A 14,409-nucleotide genomic window follows, 5' to 3' on the forward strand; every position below is an offset into this window, starting at 1 on the left:
CGTTTTCCACAGATAGGATGTATTTTTTTGGTCAAAAAGCACTACAATTTTAGTTGTTTTCGCCCAACGTGGGGCTTGAACCCACGACCCTGAGATTAAGAGTCTCATGCTCTACCGACTGAGCTAGCCGGGCTCCTTTGGATGCCTACAGTTTTCTTCCCTATCCCTGCACTGCCGTTTTCCACAGATAGGATGCTGTGTAATCATAGGCTCTGGTGGAGTTTGGAAAGAAAATACACATCAGCCAGAGGCAGAAATAGTCTAAGAAAGTATCAAACACAATTACCAGTCAATATCAGAACGCATTGAAGAATATCAGGAAATAGCCGATTAAACCTGTGTGGAAAAAAGTCTTATTTGTGTTTTCTCCACTTTATTTTATAGTAAGATGATACATACTTTTTCTTTTACAGTGAATACATTAAGGTGTGGTATTGCCCCAGTATACATCATCCAGACATGCATTCATATATTGCATGTTAACAATCAAAATATTGCAAATATTGTAAAGAGACTTTCAATTTCTATTTTTTTGGTCAAAAAGCACTAAAATTTTAGTTGTTTTTGCCCAACGTGGGGCTCGAACCCACTACCCTGAGATTAAGAGTCTCATGCGCTACCGACGGAGCTAGCCGGGCTCCTTTGGATGCCTATAGTTTTCTTCCCTATCCCTTCACTGCCGTTTTCCACAGATAGGATGTATTTTTTTGGTCAAAAAGCACTACAATTTTAGTTGTTTTCGCCCAACGTGGGGCTCGAACCCACGACCCTGAGATTAAGAGTCTCATGCTCTACCGACTGAGCTAGCCGGGCTTCTTTGGATGCCCATAGTTTTCTCCCCTATCCCTGCACTGCCGTTTTCCACAGATAGGATGTATTTTTTTGGTCAAAAAGCACCACAACTTTAGTTGTTTTCGCCCAACGTGGGGCTCGAACCCACGACCCTGAGATTAAGAGTCTCATGCTCTACCGACTGAGCTAGCCGGGCTCCTTTGGATGCCTATAGTTTTCTTCCCTATCCCTGCACTGCCGTTTTCCACAGATAGGATGCTGTGTAATCATAGGCTCTGGTGGAGTTTGGAAAGAAAATACACATCAGCCAGAGGCAGAAATAGTCTAAGAAAGTATCAAACACAATTACCAGTCAATATCAGAACGCATTGAAGAATATCAGGAAATAGCCGATTAAACCTGTGTGGAAAAAAGTCTTATTTGTGTTTTCTCCACTTTATTTTATAGTAAGATGATGCATACTTTTTCTTTTACAGTGAATACATTAAGGTGTGGTGTTGCCCCATTACACATCATCCAGACATGCATTCATATATTGCATGTTAACAATCAAAATATTGCAAATATTGTAAAGAGACTTTCAATTTCTATTTTTTTGGTAAAAAGCACTAAAATTTTAGTTGTTTCCGCCCAACGTGGGGCTCGAACCCACGACCCTGAGATTAAGAGTCTCATGCTCTACCGACTGAGCTAGCCGGGCTCCTTTGGATGCTTATAGTTTTCTTCCCTATCCCTGCACTGCCGCTTTCCACAGATAGGATGCTGTGTAATCATAGGCTCTGGTGGAGTTTGGAAAGAAAATACACATCAGCCAGAGGCAGAAATAGTCTAAGAAAGTATCAAACACAATTACCAGTCAATATCAGAACGCATTGAAGAATATCAGGAAATAGCCGATTAAACCTGCTTGGAAAAAAGTCTTATTTGTGTTTTCTCCACTTTATTTTATAGTAAGATGATGCATACTTTTTCTTTTACAGTGAATACATTAAGGTATGGTATTGCCCCATTACACATCATCCAGACATGCATTCATATATTGCATGTTAACAATGAAAATATTGCAAAGAGACTTTCAATTTCTATTTTTTTGGTCAAAAAGCACTAAAATTTTAGTTGTTTTCGCCCAACGTGGGGCTCGAACCCACGACCCTGAGATTAAGAGTCTCATGCGCTACCGACTGAGCAAGCCGGGCTCCTTTGGATGCCCATAGTTTTCTTCCCTATCCCTGCACTGCCGTTTTCCACAGATAGGATGTATTTTTTTGGTCAAAAAGCACTACAATTTTAGTTGTGTTCGCCCAACGTGGGACTCGAACCCACGACCCTGAGATTAAGAGTCTCATGCTCTACCGACTGAGCTAGCCGGGCTTCTTTGGATGCCCATAGTTTTCTCCCCTATCCCTGCACTGCCGTTTTCCACAGATAGGATGTATTTTTTTGGTCAAAAAGCACCACAACTTTAGTTGTTTTCGCCCAACGTGAGGCTCGAACCCACGACCCTGAGATTAAGAGTCTCATGCTCTACCGACTGAGCTAGCCGGGCTCCTTTGGATGCCTATAGTTTTCTTCCCTATCCCTGCACTGCCGTTTTCCACAGATAGGATGCTGTGTAATCATAGGCTCTGGTGGAGTTTGGAAAGAAAATACACATCAGCCAGAGGCAGAAATAGTCTAAGAAAATATCAAACACAATTACCAGTCAATATCAGAACGCATTGAAGAATATCAGGAAATAGCCGATTAAACCTGTGTGGAAAAAAGTCTTATTTGTGTTTTCTCCACTTTATTTTATAGTAAGATGATGCATACTTTTTCTTTTACAGTGAATACATTAAGGTGTGGTATTGCCCCATTACACATCATCCAGACATGCATTCATATATTGCATGTTAACAATCAAAATATTGCAAATATTGTAAAGAGACTTTCAATTTCTATTTTTTTGGTCAAAAAGCACTAAAATTTTAGTTGTTTTCGCCCAACGTGGGGCTCGAACCCACGACCCTGAGATTAAGAGTCTCATGCTCTACCGACTGAGCTAGCCGGGCTCCTTTGGATGCTTATAGTTTTCTTCCCTATCCCTGCACTGCCGCTTTCCACAGATAGGATGCTGTGTAATCATAGGCTCTGGTGGAGTTTGGAAAGAAAATACACATCCGCCAGAGGCAGAAATAGTCTAAGAAAGTATCAAACACAATTACCAGTCAATATCAGAACGCATTGAAGAATATCAGGAAATAGCCGATTAAACCTGCTTGGAAAAAAGTCTTATTTGTGTTTTCTCCACTTTATTTTATAGTAAGATGATGCATACTTTTTCTTTTACAGTGAATACATTAAGGTATGGTATTGCCCCATTACACATCATCCAGACATGCATTCATATATTGCATGTTAACAATGAAAATATTGCAAAGAGACTTTCAATTTCTATTTTTTTGGTCAAAAAGCACTAAAATTTTAGTTGTTTTCGCCCAACGTGGGGCTCGAACCCACGACCCTGAGATTAAGAGTCTCATGCTCTACCGACTGAGCTAGCCGGGCTCCTTTGGATGCCTATAGTTTTCTTCCCTATCCCTGCACTGCCGTTTTCCACAGATAGGATGTATTTTTTTGGTCAAAAAGCACTACAATTTTAGTTGTTTTCGCCCAACGTGGGGCTCGAACCCACGACCCTGAGATTAAGAGTCTCATGCTCTACCGACTGAGCTAGCCGGGCTCCTTGGGATGCCTATAGTTTTCTTCCCTATCCCTGCACTGCCGTTTTCCACAGATAGGATGCTGTGTAATCATAGGCTCTGGTGGAGTTTGGAAAGAAAATACACATCAGCCAGAGGCAGAAATAGTCTAAGAAAGTATCAAACACAATTACCAGTCAATATCAGAACGCATTGAAGAATATCAGGAAATAGCCGATTAAACCTGTGTGGAAAAAAGTCTCATTTGTGTTTTCTCCACTTTATTTTATAGTAAGATGATACATACTTTTTCTTTTACAGTGAATACATTAAGGTGTGGTATTGCCCCAGTACACATCATCCAGACATGCATTCATATATTGCATGTTAACAATCAAAATATTGCAAATATTGTAAAGAGACTTTCAATTTCTATTTTTTTGGTCAAAAAGCACTAAAATTTTAGTTGTTTTCGCCCAACGTGGGGCTCGAACCCACGACCCGGAGATTAAGAGTCTCATGCGCTACCGACTGAGCAAGCCGGGCTCCTTTGGATGCCCATAGTTTTCTTCCCTATCCGTGCACTGCCGTTTTCCACAGATACGATGTATTTTTTTGGTCAAAAAGCACTACAATTTTAATTGTTTTCGCCCAACATGGGGCTCGAACCCACGACCCTGAGATTAAGAGTCTCATGCTCTACCGACTGAGCTAGCCGGGCTCCTTTGGATGCCTATAGTTTTCTTCCCTATCCCTTCACTGCCGTTTTCCACAGATAGGATGTATTTTTTTGGTCAAAAAGCACTACAATTTTAGTTTTTGCCCAACGTGGGGCTCGAACCCACGACCCTGAGATTAAGAGTCTCATGCTCTACCGACTGAGCTAGCCGGGCTCCTTTGGATGTCTATAGTTTTTTTCCCTATCCCTGCACTGCCGCTTTCCACAGATAGGATGCTGTGTAATCATAGGCTCTGGTGGAGTTTGGAAAGAAAATACACATCAGCCAGAGGCAGAAATAGTCTAAGAAAGTATCAAACACAATTACCAGTCAATATCAGAACGCATTGAAGAATATCAGGAAATAGCCGATTAAACATGTGTGGAAAAAAGTCTTATTTGTGTTTTCTCCACTTTATTTTATAGTAAGATGATACATACTTTTTCTTTTACAGTGAATACATTAAGGTGTGGTATTGCCCCATTACACATCATCCAGACATGCATTCATATATTGCATGTTAACAATGAAAATATTGCAAATATTGTAAAGAGACTTTCAATTTCTATTTTTTTGGTCAAAAAGCACTAAAATTTTAGTTGTTTTCAGCCAACGTGGGGCTCAAACCCACGACCCTGAGATTAAGAGTCTCATGCTCTACCGACTGAGCTAGCCGGGCTCCTTTGGATGCCTATAGTTTTCTTCCCTATCCCTGCACTGCTGTTTTCCACAGATAGGATGTATTTTTCTGGTCAAAAAGTCCTACAATTTTAGTTGTTTTCACCCAACGTGGGGCTCGAACCCACGACCCTGAGATTAAGAGTCTCATGCTCTGCCGACTGAGCTAGCCGGGCTCCTTTGCATACCTATAGTTTTCTTCCCTATCCCTGCACTGCCGTTTTCCACAGATAGGATGCTGTGTAATCATAGGCTCTGGTGGAGTTTGGAAAGAAAATACACATCAGCCAGAGGCAGAAATAGTCTAAGAAAGTATCAAACACAATTACCAGTCAATATCAGAACGCATTGAAGAATATCAGGAAATAGCCGATTAAACCTGTGTGGAAAAAAGTCTTATTTGTGTTTTCTCCACTTTTTTTATAGTAAGATGATACATACTTTTTCTTTTACAGTGAATACATTAAGGTGTGTTATTGCCCCATTACACATCATCCAGACATGCATTCATATATTGCATGTTAACAATCAAAATATTGCAAATATTGTAAAGAGACTTTCAATTTCTATTTTTTTGGTCAAAAAGCATTAAAATTTTAGTTGTTTTCGCCCAACGTGGGGCTCGCACCCACGACCCTGAGATTAAGAGTCTCATGCTCTACCGACTGAGCTAGCCGGGCTCCTTTGGATGCCTATAGTTTTCTTCCCTATCCCTGCACTGCCGTTTTCCACAGATAGGATGCTGTGTAATCATAGGCTCTGGTGGAGTTTGGAAAGAAAATACACATCAGCCAGAGGCATAAATAGTCTAAGAAAGTATCAAACACAATTACCAGTCAATATCAGAACGCATTGAAGAATATCAGGAAATAGCCGATTAAACCTGTGTGGAAAAAAGTCTTATTTGTGTTTTCTCCACTTTATTTTATAGTAAGATGATGCATACTTTTTCTTTTACAGTGAATACATTAAGGTATGGTATTGCCCCATTACACATCATCCAGACATGCATTCATATATTGCATGTTAACAATCAAAATATTGCAAATATTGTAAAGAGACTTTCAATTTCTATTTTTTTGGTCAAAAAGCACTAAAATTTTAGTTGTTTTCGCCCAACGTGGTGCTCGAAACCACGACCCTGAGATTATGAGTCTCATGCGCTACCGACTGAGCAAGCCGGGCTCTTTTGGATGCCCATAGTTTTCTTCCCTATCCCTGCACTGCCGTTTTCCACAGATAGGATGTATTTTTTTGGTCAAAAAGCACTACAATTTTAGTTGTGTTCGCCCAACGTGGGGCTCGAACCCACGACCCTGAGATTAAGAGTCTCATGCTCTACCGACTGAGCTAGCCGGGCTTCTTTGGATGCCCATAGTTTTCTCCCCTATCCCTGCACTGCCGTTTTCCACAGATAGGATGTATTTTTTTGGTCAAAAAGCACCACAACTTTAGTTGTTTTCGCCCAACGTGGGGCTCGAACCCACGACCCTGAGATTAAGAGTCTCATGCTCTACCGACTGAGCTATCCGGGCTCCTTTGGATGCCTATAGTTTTCTTCCCTATCCCTGCACTGCCGTTTTCCACAGATAGGATGCTGTGTAATCATAGGCTCTGGTGGAGTTTGGAAAGAAAATACACATTAGCCAGAGGCAGAAATAGTCTAAGAAAATATCAAACACAATTACCAGTCAATATCAGAACGCATTGAAGAATATCAGGAAATAGCCGATTAAACCTGTGTGGAAAAAAGTCTTATTTGTGTTTTCTCCACTTTATTTTATAGTAAGATGATGCATACTTTTTCTTTTACAGTGAATACATTAAGGTGTGGTATTGCCCCATTACACATCATCCAGACATGCATTCATATATTGCATGTTAACAATCAAAATATTGCAAATATTGTAAAGAGACTTTCAATTTCTATTTTTTTGGTCAAAAAGCACTAAAATTTTAGTTGTTTTCGCCCAACGTGGGGCTCTAACCCACAACCCTGAGATTAAGAGTCTCATGCTCTACCGACTGAGCTAGCCGGGCTCCTTTGGATGCTTATAGTTTTCTTCCCTATCCCTGCACTGCCGCTTTCCACAGATAGGATGCTGTGTAATCATAGGCTCTGGTGGAGTTTGGAAAGAAAATACACATCCGCCAGAGGCAGAAATAGTCTAAGAAAGTATCAAACACAATTACCAGTCAATATCAGAACGCATTGAAGAATATCAGGAAATAGCCGATTAAACCTGCTTGGAAAAAAGTCTTATTTGTGTTTTCTCCACTTTATTTTATAGTAAGATGATGCATACTTTTTCTTTTACAGTGAATACATTAAGGTATGGTATTGCCCCATTACACATCATCCAGACATGCATTCATATATTGCATGTTAACAATGAAAATATTGCAAAGAGACTTTCAATTTCTATTTTTTTGGTCAAAAAGCACTAAAATTTTAGTTGTTTTCGCCCAACGTGGGGCTCGAACCCACGACCCTGAGATTAAGAGTCTCATGCTCTACCGACTGAGCTAGCCGGGCTCCTTTGGATGCCTATAGTTTTCTTCCCTATCCCTGCACTGCCGTTTTCCACAGATAGGATGTATTTTTTTGGTCAAAAAGCACTACAATTTTAGCTGTTTTCGCCCAACGTGGGGCTCGAACCCACTACCCTGAGATTAAGAGTCTCATGCTCTACCGACTGAGCTAGCCGGGCTCCTTGGGATGCCTATAGTTTTCTTCCCTATCCCTGCACTGCCGTTTTCCACAGATAGGATGCTGTGTAATCATAGGCTCTGGTGGAGTTTGGAAAGAAAATACACATCAGCCAGAGGCAGAAATAGTCTAAGAAAGTATCAAACACAATTACCAGTAAATATCAGAACGCATTGAAGAATATCAGGAAATAGCCGATTAAACCTGTGTGGAAAAAAGTCTTATTTGTGTTTTCTCCACTTTATTTTATAGTAAGATGATACATACTTTTTCTTTTACAGTGAATACATTAAGGTGTGGTATTGCCCCATTACACATCATCCAGACATGCATTCATATATTGCATGTTAACAATGAAAATATTGCAAATATTGTAAAGGGACTTTCAATTTCTATTTTATTGGTCAAAAAGCACTCAAATTTTAGCTGTTTTCGCTGAACGTGGGGCTCGAACCCACGACCCTGAGATTAAGAGTCTCATGCTCTACCGACTGAGCTAGCCAGGCTCCTTTGGATTCCTATAGTTTTCTTCCCTATCCCTGCACTGCCATTTTCCACAGATAGGATGTATTTTTTTGGTCAAAAAGCACTACAATCTTAGCTGTTTTCGCCCAACGTGGGGCTCGAACCCACGACCCTGAGATTAAGAGTCTCATGCTCTACCGACCGAGCTAGCCGGGCTCCTTTGGATGCCTATAGTTTTCTTCCCTATCCCTGCACTGCCGTTTTCCACAGATAGGATGCTGTGTAATCATAGGCTCTGGTGGAGTTTGGAAAGAAAATACACATCAGCCAGAGGCAGAAATAGTCTAAGAAAGTATCAAACACAATTACCAGTCAATATCAGAACGCATTGAAGAATATCAGGAAATAGCTGATTAAACCTGTGTGGAAAAAAGTCTTATTTGTGTTTTCTCCACTTTATTTTATAGTAAGATGATACATACTTTTTCTTTTACAGTGAATACATTAAGGTGTGGTATTGCCCCATTACACATCATCCAGACATGCATTCATATATTGCATGTTAACAATCAAAATATTGCAAATATTGTAAAGAGACTTTCAATTTCTATTTTTGTTGGTCAAAAAGCACTAAAATTTTAGTTGTTTTCGCCCAACGTGGGGCTCGAACCCACGACCCTGAGATTAAGAGTCTCACGCTCTACCGACTGAGCTAGCCGGGCTCCTTTGGAAGTCTATAGTTTTCTTCCCTATCCCTGCACTGCCGCTTTCCACAGATAGGATGCTGTGTAATCATAGGCTCTGGTGGAGTTTGGAAAGAAAATACACATCAGCCAGAGGCAGAAATAGTCTAAGAAAGTATCAAACACAATTACCAGTCAATATCAGAACGCATTGAAGAATATCAGGAAATAGCCGATTAAACATGTGTGGAAAAAAGTCTTATTTGTGTTTTCTCCACTTTATTTTATAGTAAGATGATACATACTTTTTCTTTTACAGTGAATACATTAAGGTGTGGTATTGCCACATTACACATCATCCAGACATGCATTCATATATTGCATGTTAACAATGAAAATATTGCAAATATTGTAAAGAGACTTTCAATTTCTATTTTTTTGGTCAAAAAGCACTAAAATTTTAGTTGTTTTCGCCCAACGTGGGGCTCAAACCCACGAACCTGAGATTAAGAGTCTCATGCTCTACCGACTGAGCTAGCCGGGCTCCTTTGGTTGCCTATAGTTTTCTTCCCTATCCCTGCACTGCCGCTTTCCACAGATAGGATGCTGTGTAATCATAGGCTCTGGTGGAGTTTGGAAAGAAAATACACATCAGCCAGAGGCATAAATAGTCTAAGAAAGTATCAAACACAATTACCAGTCAATATCAGAACGCATTGAAGAATATCAGGAAATAGCCGATTAAACCTGTGTGGAAAAAAGTCTTATTTGTGTTTTCTCCACTTTATTTTATAGTAAGATGATGCATACTTTTTCTTTTACAGTGAATACATTAAGGTGTGGTATTGCCCCATTACACATCATCCAGACATGCATTCATATATTGCATGTTAACAATCAAAATATTGCAAATATTGTAAACAGACTTTCAATTTCTATTTTTTTGGTCAAAAAGCACTAAAATATTAGTTGTTTTCGCCCAATGTGGGGCTCGAACCCACGACCCTGAGATTAAGAGTCTCATGCTCTACCGACTGAGCTAGCCGGGCTCCTTTGGTTGCCTATAGTTTTCTTCCCTATCCCTGCACTGCCGCTTTCCACAGATAGGATGCTGTGTAATCATAGGCTCTGGTGGAGTTTGGAAAGAAAATACACATCAGCCAGAGGCATAAATAGTCTAAGAAAGTATCAAACACAATTACCAGTCAATATCAGAACGCATTGAAGAATATCAGGAAATAGCCGATTAAACCTGTGTGGAAAAAAGTCTTATTTGTGTTTTCTCCACTTTATTTTATAGTAAGATGATACATACTTTTTCTTTTACAGTGAACACATTAAGGTGTGGTATTGCCCCATTACACATCATCCAGACATTCATTCATATATTGCATGTTAACAATGAAAATATTTCAAATATTGTAAAGAGACTTTCAATTTCTATTTTTTTGGTCAAAAAGCACTCAAATTTTAGTTGTTTTTGCCCAACGTGGGGCTCGAACCCACAACCCTGAGATTAAGAGTCTCATGCTCTACCGACTGAGCTAGCCGGGCTCCTTTGGATTCCTATAGTTTTCTTCCCTATCCCTGCACTGCCGTTTTCCACAGATAGGATGCTGTGTAATCATAGGCTCTGGTGGAGTTTGGAAAGAAAATACACATCAGCCAGAGGCAGAAATAGTCTAAGAAAGTATCAAACACAATTACCAGTCAATATCAGAACGCATTGAAGAATATCAGGAAATAGCCGATTAAACCTGTGTGGAAAAAAGTCTTATTTGTGTTTTCTCCACTTTATTTTATAGTAAGATGATACATACTTTTTCTTTTACAGTGAATACATTAAGGTGTGGTATTGCCCCATTACACATCATCCAGACATGCATTCATATATTGCATGTTAACAATGAAAATATTGCAAATATTGTAAAGAGACTTTCAATTTCTATTTTTTTGGTCAAAAAGCACTAAAATTTTAGTTGTTTTCGCCCAACGTGGGGCTCGAACCCACGACCCGGAGATTAAGAGTCTCATGCTCTACCGACTGAGCTAGCCGGGCTTCTTTGGATGCCCATAGTTTTCTTCCCTATCCCTGCACTGCCGTTTTCCACAGATAGGATGTATTTTTTTGGTCAAAAAGCACTACAATTTTAGTTGTTTTCGCCCAACGTGGGGCTCGAACCCACGACCCTGAGATTAAGAGTCTCATGCTCTACCAACTGAGCTAGCCGGGCTCCTTTGGATGCCTATAGTTTTCTTCCCTATCCCTGCACTGCCGTTTTCCACAGATAGGATGTATTTTTTTGGTCAAAAAGCACTACAATTTTAGTTGTTTTCGCCCAACGTGGGGCTCGAACCGACGACCCTGAGATTAAGAGTCTCATGCTCTACCGACTGAGCTAGCCGGGCTCCTTTGGATGCCTATAGTTTTCTTCCCTATCCCTGCACTGCCGTTTTCCACAGATAGGATGCTGTGTAATCATAGGCTCTGGTGGAGTTTGGAAAGAAAATACACATCAGCCAGAGGCAGAAATAGTCTAAGAAAGTATCAAACACAACTACCAGTCAATATCAGAACGCATTGAAGAATATCAGGAAATAGCCAATTAAACCTGTGTGGAAAAAAGTCTTATTTGTGTTTTCTCCACTTTATTTTATAGTAAGATGATGCATACTTTTTCTTTTACAGTGAATACATTAAGGTATGGTATTGCCCCATTACACATCATCCAGACATGCATTCATATATTGCATGTTAACAATCAAAATATTGCAAATATTGTAAAGAGACTTTCAATTTCTATTTTTTTGGTCAAAAACATTAAATTTTAGTTGTTTTCGTCCAACGTGGGGCTCGCACCCACGACCCTGAGATTAAGAGTCTCATGCTCTAACGACTGAGCTAGCCGGGCTCCTTTGGATGCCTATAGTTTTCTTCCCTATCCCTGCACTGCCGTTTTCCACAGATAGGATGTATTTTTTTGGTCAAAAAGTACTACAATTTTAGTTGTTTTCGCCCAACGTGGGGCTCGAACCCACGACCCTGAGATTAAGAGTCTCATGCTCTACCGACTGAGCTAGCCGGGCTCCTTTGGATGCCTATAGTTTTCTTCCCTATCCCTGCACTGCCGTTTTCCACAGATAGGATGCTGTGTAATCATAGGCTCTGGTGGAGTTTGGAAAGAAAATACACATCAGCCAGAGGCAGAAATAGTCTAAGAAAGTATCAAACACAATTACCAGTCAATATCAGAACGCATTGAAGAATATCAGGAAATAGCCGATTAAACCTGTGTGGAAAAAAGTCTTATTTGTGTTTTCTCCACTTTATTTTATAGTAAGATGATACATACTTTTTCTTTTACAGTGAATACATTAAGGTGTGGTATTGCCCCATTACACATCATCCAGACATGCATTCATATATTGCATGTTAACAATCAAAATATTGCAAATATTGTAAAGAGACTTTCAATTTCTATTTTTTTGGTCAAAAAGCACTAAAATTTTAGTTGTTTTCGCCCAACGTGGGGCTCAAACCCACGACCCTGAGATTAAGAGTCTCATGCTCTACCGACTGAGCTACCCGGGCTCCTTTGGATGCCTATAGTTTTCTTCCCTATCCCTGCACTGCCGCTTTCCACAGATAGGATGCTTTGTAATCATAGGCTCTGGTGGAGTTTGGAAAGAAAATACACATCAGCCAGAGGCAGAAATAGTCTAAGAAAGTATCAAACACAATTACCAGTCAATATCAGAACGCATTGAAGAATATCAGGAAATAGCCGATTAAACCTGTGTGGAAAAAAGTCTTATTTGTGTTTTCTCCACTTTATTTTATAGTAAGATGATACATACTTTTTCTTTTACAGTGAATACATTAAGGTGTGGTATTGCCCCATTACACATCATCCAGACATGCATTCATATATTGCATGTTAACAATCAAAATATTGCAAATATTGTAAAGAGACTTTCAATTTCTATTTTTTTGGTCAAAAAGCACTAAAATTTTAGTTGTTTTCGCCCAACGTGGGGCTCGAACCCACGACCCTGAGATTAAAAGTCTCATGCGCTACCGACTGAGCAAGCCGGGCTCCTTTGGATGCCCATAGTTTTCTTCCTTATCCCTGCACTGCCGTTTTCCACAGATAGGATGTATTTTTTTGGTCAAAAAGTACTACAATTTTAGTTGTTTTCGCCCAACATGGGGCTCTCACCCACGACACTGATATTAAGAGTCTCATGCTCTACCGACTGAGCTAGCCGGGCTCCTTTGGATGCCTATAGTTTTCTTCCCTATCCCTGCACTGCCGTTTTCCACAGATAGGATGCTGTGTAATCATAGGCTCTGGTGGAGTTTGGAAAGAAAATACACATCAGCCAGAGGCAGAAATAGTCTAAGAAAGTATCAAACACAATTACCAGTCAATATCAGAACGCATTGAAGAATATCAGGAAATAGCCGATTAAACCTGTGTGGAAAAAAGTCTTATTTGTGTTTTCTCCACTTTATTTTATAGTAAGATGATACATACTTTTTCTTTTACAGTGAATACATTAAGGTGTGGTATTGCCCCATTACATATCATCCAGACATGCATTCATATATTGCATGTTAACAATGAAAATATTGCAAATATTGTAAAGAGACTTTCAATTTCTATTTTTTTGGTCAAAAAGCACTAAAGTTTTAGTTGTTTTCGCCCAACGTAGGGCTCGAACCCAGGACCCTGAGATTAAGAGTCTCATGCTCTACCGACTGAGCTAGCCGGGCTCCTTTGGATGCTTATAGTTTTCTTCCCTATCCCTGCACTGCCGTTTTCCACAGATAGGATGCTGTGTAATCATAGGCTCTGGTGGAGTTTGGAAAGAAAATACACATCAGCCAGAGGCAGAAATAGTCTAAGAAAGTATCAAACACAATTACCAGTCAATATCAGAACGCATTGAAGAATATCAGGAAATAGCCGATTAAACCTGTGTGGAAAAAAGTCTTATTTGTGTTTCCTCCACTTTATTTTATAGTAAGATGATACATACTTTTTCTTTTACAGTGAATACATTAAGGTGTGGTATTGCCCCATTACACATCATCCAGACATGCATTCATATATTGCATGTTAACAATCAAAATATTGCAAATATTGTAAAGAGACTTTCAATTTCTATTTTTTTGGTCAAAAAGCATTAAAATTTTAGTTGTTTTCGCCCAACGTGGGGCTCGCACCCACGACCCTGAGATTAAGAGTCTCTTGCTCCACCGACTGAGCTAGCTGGGCTCCTTTGGATGCCTATAGTTTTCTTCCCTATCCCTGCACTGCCGTTTTCCACAGATAGGATGTATTTTTTTGGTCAAAAAGTACTACAATTTTAGTTGTTTTCGCCCAACGTGGGGCTCGAACCCACGACCCTGAGATTAAGAGTCTCATGCTCTACCGACTGAGCTAGCCGGGCTCCTTTGGATGCCTATAGTTTTCTTCCCTATCCCTGCACTGCCGTTTTCCACAGATAGGATGCTGTGTAATCATAGGCTCTGGTGGAGTTTGGAAAGAAAATACACATCAGCCAGAGGCAGAAATAGTCTAAGAAAGTATCAAACACAATTACCAGTCAATATCAGAACGCATTGAAGAATATCAGGAAATAGCCGATTAAACCTGTGTGGAAAAAAGTCTTAT

At 39.9% G+C, this 14,409-nt stretch overlaps 5 non-coding genes across 5 annotated transcripts; all 5 read right to left on the minus strand.

Annotated features, from left to right (window-relative positions):
* Positions 1-2,090: 2,090 nt before the first annotated feature.
* Positions 2,091-2,163, minus strand: TRNAK-CUU (transfer RNA lysine (anticodon CUU)). Its single transcript has one exon. It is a non-coding gene; the product is annotated as a tRNA-Lys (tRNA).
* Positions 2,164-4,293: 2,130 nt separating this feature from the next.
* On the minus strand, positions 4,294-4,366 carry TRNAK-CUU (transfer RNA lysine (anticodon CUU)). The gene has a single exon. It is a non-coding gene; the product is annotated as a tRNA-Lys (tRNA).
* A 1,616-nt stretch (positions 4,367-5,982) lies between these two features.
* TRNAM-CAU (transfer RNA methionine (anticodon CAU)) lies at positions 5,983-6,055 on the minus strand. The gene has a single exon. It is a non-coding gene; the product is annotated as a tRNA-Met (tRNA).
* Positions 6,056-8,694: 2,639 nt separating this feature from the next.
* On the minus strand, positions 8,695-8,767 carry TRNAK-CUU (transfer RNA lysine (anticodon CUU)). Its single transcript has one exon. It is a non-coding gene; the product is annotated as a tRNA-Lys (tRNA).
* A 2,122-nt stretch (positions 8,768-10,889) lies between these two features.
* On the minus strand, positions 10,890-10,962 carry TRNAK-CUU (transfer RNA lysine (anticodon CUU)). Its single transcript has one exon. It is a non-coding gene; the product is annotated as a tRNA-Lys (tRNA).
* Positions 10,963-14,409: the final 3,447 nt, after the last annotated feature.

This window comes from Ambystoma mexicanum, chromosome 4q (assembly GCF_040938575.1).
Source record: "Ambystoma mexicanum isolate Mex_15411 chromosome 4q, UKY_AmexF1_1, whole genome shotgun sequence".
Classification (NCBI taxonomy): Eukaryota; Metazoa; Chordata; class Amphibia; order Caudata; family Ambystomatidae; genus Ambystoma; species Ambystoma mexicanum.